This window comes from Vulpes vulpes, chromosome 1, assembly GCF_048418805.1.
Source record: "Vulpes vulpes isolate BD-2025 chromosome 1, VulVul3, whole genome shotgun sequence".
Classification (NCBI taxonomy): domain Eukaryota; kingdom Metazoa; phylum Chordata; class Mammalia; order Carnivora; family Canidae; genus Vulpes; species Vulpes vulpes.
Window position 1 is genome coordinate 167,016,828 of NC_132780.1, and position 11,356 is coordinate 167,028,183.

An 11,356-nucleotide genomic window follows, 5' to 3' on the forward strand; every position below is an offset into this window, starting at 1 on the left:
AAAAAAAAGCTAAAACAGAAAATTTATCTCTCTAGATGAAGACCAAAGCTTGTAGAGAATAAATGCTTTACGACAGCCAAATGTCACTGAAGAAAGCATAGCCTCTCTACCAGATATACACTAGCAAAGGCTGAGATGTTAGAATTAGCTCATAAAATTTTTAAAGAATTCATTATAAAAATGCTTCATTAAACAACTAAGGACACATTTGAAACAACTGAAAAAAAACAGAAATTAAATAGAGTCTGCTAATCAAAATGTTATGAAGGAAATTCTAAAAAAATCTCTGCACACACCAATTTGACAACTTAGATAAAATTGGCTAATTTCTTGAAAAATATGAATTGTCACAATCCAACCAATATGAAATACATAATTTGAATAGTTCCACGACTATTAAGGACATTGAATTAACTTATCACTTCAATCTATGCTGAGATCTGAAAGTGTGCCAAAGCATAAAATCAAGTTATTATAAGGCATATATTGTTTGTTTCCCTTCTCTTATGCATGAAATTCTGGTGTTGTATGCTGTCCAAAGCCTGAAAAAGTTTTTCATATCCTTTGTCAGGCTTCATAGTTGTTTATGGTGGAAGAACAAATCTAATACCAAATCTACTATCATGGCCATATGCAAATTTACTAAGGTCATTATTTCTCATTAAAATAAAATTAGTGATTATTAAAACATTGGCAACCTCCTTGCTTATCTCTTTAGTATAAAGCTGTAGACAAGATCATGTTTTTCATGGCAAGAGAAATAGACTCACCTTTCAGTATTAGGATCTTGAAAAGTGAGAAGAGATTCCATGAAGCCGGATTGGAAGGCCCTGAATTTGACATATAATTTTATTTTTATTCCTAACATGGATGTACATATTAGAGCTACATTGAGATGTATCAGTCTAGGTTCTTTCAAGAGTGAGAACCCCCACAATGGGTTGAACAGGTAAGTATAATATAAAGAATTAATTAAATATGATAAAAGAGTAATCATAAAATAGAAAAAGATTGAATATGTATCCTGGGGATGAGGGAGAGTACCTGAGGAAAGACAAACTTATAAGGTGTTCAGAATTTGCTGGAAAAGTGTGGCTCCACTCACTGGAAAACAGAGTTTTGCTGGTTTACCAAAGTTGGAGTTGGTCTGCAGAGACTGGGTAACCAGAGGCAACCTGGAGCACAGCAAGGGAGCAGAGAAGTTGGAACCTTCCCAGGCCACAGACGTGGTGTACAAGGCTTACAAAGGTAGTAAAGGTTTCATGGGAAGGCCCCCGGAGTTAAGGAAGTCAGGCTTGCATTGGTATTATGGGTTCCAGGATGGCTGAGATGACTTCAGTATTAGTATATAGGGTGGAGTAGGTTCCGCAACAGTTTGGATAGAAACCCTTTGAGGTACTGTTTCTGGAATGAGAGCTGCTGAAAGGTTATTACCAAACCAAACTGCAAAGTTACTGAGGGACCACGCGTTCTGGAACCACATGCTAGGGCAAACGTTCTCATACACAGGTGGCGGACCCACTACATAGTCCAAAGAAATAAGAAGAGTCCCTTCGTTTCTCGTATCCCACCATCGCCCCCTACGCAAAGGGCTTAGCAGAGTACTCAGAGTAAAGAAGAGATGCTGAAAGGAGGTAGGACATGTAATGACGGGTAATTTTGGATCTGAGAGGCAATACATTTCTAACTGGCATGCTTGGTTATTTGCTGAATTTCCAGATCAAAACTGCACTTTTTTCCAAAAAAAAAAAAAAAAAAATGAGGGATTTATGACCTTGACTGGTAGTTTTCAGGTTATGTTTTGAAAATGTTTATTTAGCAACCAGAAAGCTATTATTTTACATTTATCAAGCTTCTATTATAAATTAGGTTATGTATCCGGTCTTTTTTACTATCTCATTCTTTATTTTTTTAATATTTTATTTATTTATTCATGAGAGGAGAGAGAGAGAGAGAGAGAGAGAGAGAGGCAGAGGGAGAAGCCAAGCTCCATGCAAGGAACCTGATGTGGGACTTGATCCCAGGTCTCCAGGATCAGGCCCTGGGCTGAAGGCAGCGCTAAACCGCTGAGCCATCAGGGCTGCCCCCTATCTCATTCTTTAAATGCTGACTATAGGATTACAGCATGTTTTTTTTTTCTCAACTGAATTCATTAGAAAGTAGATTTTATGATTTTTGCTTTTCTTTAATATCTTTTCCAGGTTTTTTATTTATAGGTGAAATTTTCTCAAACTATAATTAACAAATCCCACATTTACAAAATCTTTAGATAATTCCATAATTTTATCTGTGGACACCAAAATTAATATGCTTGTCCCAAACCAAATTATGAGACTGAAGAGAGAAGACTTTTTTTTTTTTTTTTTTTAAAGAAAGCAAGTGGAGTTTATTAGAGATGGTTTGTATACAAGGGACCTGACAAGAGAGCAGAATGTTGCTCTCAGGGTAGCACGAAAGGTTTATGAAGGCATTTTTCCAAAGGGTAAGGGCCTAGGAGTGGAGAAGCATTTTTCAGTCCCATGGTCATTATCTTGTGGCCGTTGCTTTTCAGTGGACAGAAGACAATCACAGGATGCCTGTTTCCATGGTTGACATTCTTTTAGGGTTCCCGGAAAATAGAAATACTTGTGCAAGCAGGCTTTAAATTGTTACTTCTAATTTTGCCCAGACAACCATTAATCTCTAATGGCCTTTATTTCTTGTTTGTTTGCGTTCCCAGAAGGAGGTATTTATCTCTGAGCCTGTGGGAACTTTTAGCCCTTGCCTCAAATCAGTGGCTTTACAGGAGCTGAGTCCCTCTTGTTTTTCCTATGCTGTCTCATTTCCCCCTTGAGATTTTCAAACTCATTATTAAAGGATGATGAAGGACAGGAGTTTCTTCATCTGTAACTGCTTCCTGCTGAGCAGAGCCATTGTCCCTTTCTTCCTCTGGAGGTGTAAAAATCTCTCACTGACTGTTCTAATGACTTATGGGGACTAGGATACAGTGGTAGGGGTTGGAATCCTTATGTCTTCGTTAGCTTGACTTAAAAATTGATGGAACCTGGAAGACACACACTTCATTAGGATATTAAAAAGGCAAGACCCAAAAATAACAGCAAAAAATGGCCATTAAAGGTCTGAGGAAAGGCAAGAACCAAGTAGCATTTGGTAGGTACTCTGTAATGGAGTCCTAAATGTTTGAGTGGTGGGATTTTTTTTTAATTATGTAGTCGTGTAGCCTGTTGGGAGATGGTGTCAGCCAGAGAAGGGGATTCTTTTTTTTAAGGTTGATCTTTTAAGTTAAATTTTGAGCCTTCACCTGAAAGACTAGGATTGGATTCAGCGAGGGCACAGAATTATGTGACCAAGTTGTGAAATAATTTATATAAAGAATCATAAAGAAGTGCTGAATTTCTGAATAAGAAACAATCCTCGTGCATCAATCAGATAAAATTATTTTTTAAACAAAACATTGTTCAATACATCTTCAACCATGAAGAACTATTTTAAGTTCTTGTATCTTCTGTATTAAAGCAAATTTAACTTGATCTTTTGTGTAAAATTACATGAGACACTTATTTCTTTCATTTCTCATTGCTTAAAGCTACGTCCTTTGTGTACTATTTCTTTTTTTTTTTTTAAGATTTTATTTATTTATTCTTGAGAGATAGAAGGAGAGACAGAGCCAAAGACACAGGCAGAGGCAGAGGCAGAGGCAGAGACACAGGCAGAGGGAGAAGCAGGCTCCATGCACCGGGAGCCCGACGTGGGATTCGATCCCGGGTCTCCAGGATCGCGCCCTGGGCCAAAGGCAGGCACCAAACCGCTGCGCCACCCAGGGATCCCCTTTGTGTACTATTTCTACCAAGGATTTTATTCAACATGCTACAGTTCACCTTTGATATCTACTGTAACTATTAGTCTGATGGTATAACTTTAGCAAATCTGAAAAAAAATCACTCTTACTTCAGCCCTTAAAGTCATTTCTTGACAGTTTCTGTCATCTCTGACAGTTTCTCTTGCCCTCTGATTTGGTAGTCACTTTCCTCACTTCGTAAAATAAATCTCTAATTCCTTTACACAGGTCATCAGCTTAAACACAGATAGCATCATTAAGATAATTTATCAATCATCAAAGTCAAAGAGAAGTGAAAATTTATAGGAAATGAAGCAGAGTTCAGAATGAAGGGCAGATTTGATAATTTATTTGGAGGGTGGGAATCTGCTAGATTTTAATTTCTTAAATTCCAATTATACTTGAAGGCCTTGCTTAAATCAAGAGAAAGGGAAAGTAAAACAGAATCTCTGCCATGACTGGAAATGACTGAAATCACTCATTATAGTCATAGAACAGAAGTTTCTAATATTAACTGACAATCTAAGGCAAATTCTTCCAAATGGAAACACTCATTGGGAAGAATGGAATTTTTCAGCAGAGTATTTCTAGTCTAAATCTGGTAATTCTTCAGGCAGGTGAGAGCTAACACACAATTGCTCTTCTCTCATGACAAATAGCTTTTGTTTGTGTGTATGTGTGAGAGAGACACACAGAAACAGAGACACGGAGAGAAATATTGGGTCTTTGTGACATCCTACTTCTGTATGTGCTGGGTGATGTGTTTGGACTTGGACTATAACATCTTGGCAAGACCATTATGGCCCATAGTCCATGCACACGCTGTTTAAAAATTCAGTGTCTGTTGGGCACCACCATCACATTGGACCACAATAAAAATTTAGCCATCTATGGATAATGAAAATGCTTCTTGAAGCTTTTGCTTAAGTCTCATTTGCTTATATCACTTAGAACTATTCAAAGGCACTTTATTTATATGGTATGAAATCTATTTGCTTCTACCCAAGGAGACAAAAATACTGAGGGATGCATGGGGACAACTCTTTGGGAACACCGTACTTACAAATATATGTTTAAAATGAAGATAGAAGTGGTTCTTATTCGTTCATTTAGTCTCACAGTTGCCAAAGGAAACATTAACTTTGCATCCCATCAGTTCTTCAGGGAAAGAGCTAGCCTTCTCATACATCCTTAATACCCAGATCAATAAATATGTGTATCATGAGTAAAAATAAATGAATATTCAATATCATTTGAGTTCTTTCTCAACAATAGTAGGAATGATTTTGTACTGACTCATTTACACTATCATATAATTCTTCTACCCAATTGTTTATTGAAAATATAAGCAGGTTTCAGTTAATTCTATTAACTGGACACTTTGGGACTATTTGGACTCACTAGCATGCTAATACCAAAACAAGTTTTTTGGTTATTTGGCTTCAGTAGCACACTAGTAATAAAACAAGTTTTTCACAGGCACTTTTTAAACACTTAAGATATGTGGCATTGCATAGTGATTAATTTCATTAATATTTTATATGTGGCAACAAATATAAGTAAAGAAGCTTCCTACAAACTCTGTTGTGGTAAAGTTCATACCACAGTGAATCCAGGTGGTCTGACTTATTCCAGTGTCTGTGCACAATGCACTCCACTGGCTGTCACTTCAGGGGAAAAGCCATGGAAGCACTTGTGAAAAGGGTTGCCTTCATAAGGTGGCATATGTCAATATTTGTAGATCTTGACTGCAATTGGGTAGGTCATCTCTTGGTCTTACCTCTGTACTCTGTACTCACTTAAAGCTGTGGCTCTCAGAAATTGCAGAAGTATTAACATTCCTCTGGACCTTTAGAGCTCAGGGTGCTGTGTGAAGGGAGAATTAAGATCTGTCCATTTATCCATCTAGGTGGCCTCTAGGTAGAATCTTTGTAACTGGCTTGAGGGAAAAAACAGTTTTAGGCAGTGTCCTGTCTCTGTAATTCAGTGAAACAAAATGAATTCAGAGAACCTTTCTGTGTCTACACACATGAAAGAAAGGTAATATTAAAGAATAGAATGATAAACTAAATATACATAGATTGTAGGTAGGTAAGTAGGTAGGCAGGTAGGTAGATATTGAGATAGAGGGAGGAAGAAGGACCTAAGTTTGCTAAAAACTTAAGCAAAAGAAAGAGACTATAAGAGGGAGGGAAGGAGAGGGGGAGAGAGAGAGAGAGAGAGAGAGAGAGAGAGAGAGAGAGGGAAAGGTTTAAAAAAAAAGATATAAATTCTAAAATGATTTTCTCTCCAGATTGCAGAACATATTTATTTTTGGTCTTTATTTATAAATTTTAATTCAAGGTGTCCAGATTCCTGGAGACTTTAAAGAGCATAATGTCTTTCCCTCAATAAGACAAGGCATGTGGGTTCTATTTCTGGTCATGAACCTGAGGAAGTTTTATTGCTTGCCAGTGTTTTTGTGTGAAATGCTGTAGTGATTTAGGAACACTCTGAAAACCTCAGCAAGAGTCATCAGAACCACACTAATTACCAGATTGGCCCTTCTTATTTTCTTTTCCCTCAGAATCCGATTTATTAAAGTAGAATTCCCTCCTACTCCCAGCCCCAGGGAGGAGATTGCATCCCCCAGACCTTTAGTGTGTGTTCCTGTGCACAGCACCTTCTCGGCATGGGTAGTAAGACATTTAGAGAAGACTCAGACTCAGGATTAAAGAGAACGGAATCGACTTGCTTTTCAGGGCTAGACTCTTTCCCCAGCCCATGCTTGGCTATCTCCCTCTCTTCTCCACTCAGGGGGAGTTTTCTATCTTTGCAAGTGTTCTGATTTATGGGATATATATTCTCCCATGGAAATATGTGTTCCTATGAGTGTCTCTCAGAGGTCCTTATTCTAGTCCCCACTCACCTTGGATATTCCTTACATTTCTTCCATCATCAGGTGTTCAGATATTGAAAAGGAGGTATCGGTATCATTTGATGAACATTTGAGCAGCTTCCTTGTGCCAAGCATTGCACTAAAGTCTAAAAGCTCAAAAATGAAGAAGACATAGTCCCTTCTCTGCATGGTGTCATGGAGTAATACAGGAGGAAGGGCGAGTCACAAGAAAAACACAGCCTAGGGTTACCAGAGCCTGGGCAAGTGGCACTTAGCTCTGCAAGGGTCAGGAGGACTTCTGTGAAGAAGGGGTACTTTCACTGAATTGCAGGAAAAAAAGAAGGATAATTTGTTTAGGCAAATAAGATGATCAACAAGAGGACCTAGACCATGTGAGAGCATGGAGTCATGAGAATACCAGATTCAAAGTGGTCAGTTGCAGTTTTCTTTACTGAGAGGAAATGAATTTAAGGAAAGGTCAGATTATAGAGGATGGAGTTTATTTTGACTTGTCATACATTTGGTCTTTGTCCTGGAAGCCTGAGTAGCCTTTACATGGTTAAAAGTAGAGTAGTGACATGATGAAGACTGCCTTCAGAGTTCATTTACTTTGGTCCCATTGTCAAGCCTTATCTTTCTCAGATTAAATTTACCTGGTTCTTTAATCACTTCTCTGATGGTACAATTTTTTCCTTTACCATCTGGCTACTCCTTTTGAAAAATTCTTTAGTTTATTTACACCAGTAGTATGGACAATCAAATCCCTACAAGGGACTGGGAAAGAGAATAAATCTGCACAATTGCTGGAGATAAGACACTAGAGAGTTACATGTCCCATGGAAAACTGGACAGTGCCCATGCTGCCCCAAAGCATGCAGATTTCAAGTTATTCACAACTTTTTCTGGCTGTGCAAATAACACCTCCAGGTTTGACCGGGCCTGCTATTTGATAATGACCCTTGATCTATAATTTTCCTAAAGCAGAGGTTTCCAAACTTGACATAATATTTCTGTTGTGGTCTAACAACACAGACTAAGACTAGCCAATTATCTCCTTCACACTGGTCTATGTTTCTATTAATCTAGCCTACTATGTAATTAACATTGTGCTTTGATACCGTGTCACACTTTTTACATTTTTGTTGCAAAACCGTATCTTAGCATGCTCAGTTGGAACAGTTCTTTTTTTCGGCAATAATTCAGTAGCCCAGAGTAATGGGAAAAATATGTATTTGTAGTAGGAAGGAAGACCTTGCCTCCAGTTTTGATTCTATTGATATGAGCTTTTTTTTTAAAAAAAAAAAAGATTTATTTTTTTATTCATGAGAGACACAGACTGAGAGAGAGAGGCAGAGACACAGGCAGAGGGAGAAGCAGGCTCCCCGCTGGGAGCCCGATGTGGGACCCCGGATTCACGACCTGAGTCGAAGGCAGGCACCCAACCACTGAGCCACCCAGGCATCCCTGATATGAGCTTTCTGATCTTGAGAAAGAAGGATTTGATCTCTGAAATGCCTGATTTTTAAAAGGGTGGACTCATGCCTTTCCTGAGTCATCATATGTGATTTTTGTATGAATCAGATGATAACACGTTATGTAAGTAGTTTATAAATCATAAGACAGGTCACAAATATTACCATTTTGCTTAAAACTCCTATATTAGACTGTTACTACTCTAAGTGGTCTTTTCTTCTTTCTTTCTTTCTTTCTTTCTTTCTTTCTTTCTTTCTTTCTTTCTTTCTTTCTCTTTCTTTCTTTCCTTTCTTTCTTTCTTTCTTCTTTCTTCTTCTTTTCTTTTTTTTTCCTCTAGCTCCTTCATCTGTTCTTTAGCAAGTAAAAATAACAAGTAATTTACTGACCCTGTGAAGTGAATTTTTGTCTATGGTTATTTGAAATCACTATCATCACACATAATTTTGGGTCTTCTGGATACTTTGGTTACAGAAAGTGATCTACTCCTTGTTCACAATAAGTGTTCTAATTTATTTTCAGTTTTGTTTACAAAGAAAATTTTAACATTTCCTTAGCACAAAAATACCACAAAAGATTACAGGTTCACTTCTGTATTAAAATTATCTTCTAAATTCTCTTTTTAATGTATACTTATATATGCTTGGTTTGGGCAGTTTGCTTTGTCTTTGCTTTTATTTTTATTTCTCACAAGAAAAAGAGGAAACAAAAAGTCTTTTTGTCATGCAGATATATGGAGATAATTATTATAATTATGGAATATTCTAATTGAAATGAATATGCATTTTATTGTGGGATATCCGGCTAGTGCTTTAGGGGCTTAGCATAAATTTACTTCCAATATCCTTAAGAGGAGTTTCTTATTGTTGTCATATCATAAAGAATGTTATTAAAGGAATCCAGAATAAATACAATATTTCTTGACAGCATTATTTTATTTTATCGAGTTTTCTTTCCTTAAAGTTTTGCTTCATGCTTGAATGAAATGGGAATCTATCAAATGAGACTGTCATAAGGTTTATTTGACACCCAAAATGATACAACTCAGTGAAGGGGAAAATATGTGTTTGATTACTGATGCTAGTATTTTGGTGTATTCCCTTGTTTATACATACAGCAGTTATCTTTTATATTATTTTTACTTTATAAATTGCCATAGGGAATATTTTAAGATTGAATTGTAAGTAATTAGATATATTAAGTATGCAGTGTCTTAATTCAAATGAAGTTGAGATGATAAAAAGTTTAAATCATTTAAATGGTTTAAATAAGTGCTGTTCTCCACTTTAAACCCTGAGATTGTAAGTAATGCAACTTCCTGTTCCTGAATATATGAACAACTTCCCAGCAGCCCTCCTGACAGTAGCCCGTCCGCCGGCCTCATTAGAACGGAGAGTTGATTACACACCATTGATCATCTACATGACCATCAACTCCCACATTTGTTATACACTTAAAGTAAAAGGTAACAAAAAGGTTACTGTGCAATTTCTCTCTTTTTACTATATCTGTATAATGCCTTTCAACTCTTCATTTAAAAATCCATGCAACTAAGGATGCCTGGGTGGCTCAGCAGTTGAGTGTCTGCCTTTGGCTCAGGTCATGATCCTGGAGTCCCAGGATTGAGTCCCACATCCGGCTTCCTGCATAGGGCCTTGCTTCTCTGTCTGCCTGTATCTCTGCTGTGAATAAATAAATAAAATCTTTAAAAAAAAAAAAAAAAAGAAGGTCATCCTTTATTTTCTGCTCCCTCATGGGTTGTGGTACTCTGATTCACGTGATCAAGCTAATAATTTAATTGCAAGTGGCTCTGGATCAGAAGTGCCCCCACAGACTGGCTGACGAGAGCTCGGTCTCTCTGAGGAAACCAACTTTAACTCACATCTTCACAAATTTCCGTAAATAAGGTTGAAGGAGAAGTGCCTCACTTAGAGTAAACAATCACAAATCAAGACCCAAAAGTGAAAATCCACAGAAACAGCACAGAGTTGAAAAGACTCACAAAGACTGTATATAGAATTATAAGACACAAAGTAGAAAATCATTATGTTTAATGTGTTTAGAGAAATGAAATGTGACCAGAGAAAGAGTGACTACTAAAAAAACCCCCAAAAATTCATTTTTGAGATAAGAACAGCATAGCACTTCTAGAAACAATACGTATGGTAGTTGAAATTTTAAAAAATGGGGTGAGGGATGAAGAGGAGGAAGACATAAATTCACGCCAGAGTCCATATGCAAGATTGTCTCTATCTCTCCATCTCTGCGTGTCATTTTCTCTTGCTCTTGTTCTAGCCTTGCATGGCTCTATTCCCCTTTGGATTCAGCTTTTCCTAGGGCTGAGAAAGCTGCCTTTTATATTCAGGTATGAGGCGGAGTTGCCAAATCAGGGTTTGGTTCTGCATCTCTGCCCTATTCTGAAATGCACGGTTGGGTGATGCCAGCTTTCTCTGGTTACCATCTAGAATCTGAGCTGGGGATGTCCCCAGGTGAGCAGTGAGTAACAGGACTGGACAGTCCTGTGGAGAGTTGCCCTCCTTCTGCTTAAGTGAGACAAGAATTTTCACCCTAGATAACCTGACAGGAATTTTCCCACTAAGGATTTGGAACAGACTGATCTATGGCCCATGGGACAGAGAACTGTGACTCACTGCTGACTTGCTGTAACGCTCCCATGTCATGGCCCAAATGCATTTCATGCTTCATTCTATGCTAGACTATTTTGAAAGCCCAAATAAATAGGACCTCTGTGGGAGGTTTTAGGATCCTGGAAAACAGCATTATGGATTATTACCTACCTTTATAATGTACAGGAGTTAATATTTCCCAAAGGATCTAATTTTTCTCACTCCATATTTTCTGCTAAATTGGAATCTGTTCCTGTATTGCTATATTTTCTTTGGCCAAAAAGATTCTGGCGACAATTTGAAACCAGTGCTTGCATCCAGAGTCCAAATTAAAACCACTGAGTATTTAAAAAACCCAACTTTAACCAACAAATACTCATTTAATCCCTTGCAAATAGTATGGGGAAGTTTCTTCAATTAATTTCTAATTAGGCTAATTTACTGATAATGCTATAACAAAGTCCACATCCACAGAGGATAGAATAATTTGAAAATTTATTCATTCATTCATGTTCTGTGTATATTTCAATCTACCAGGGTAAT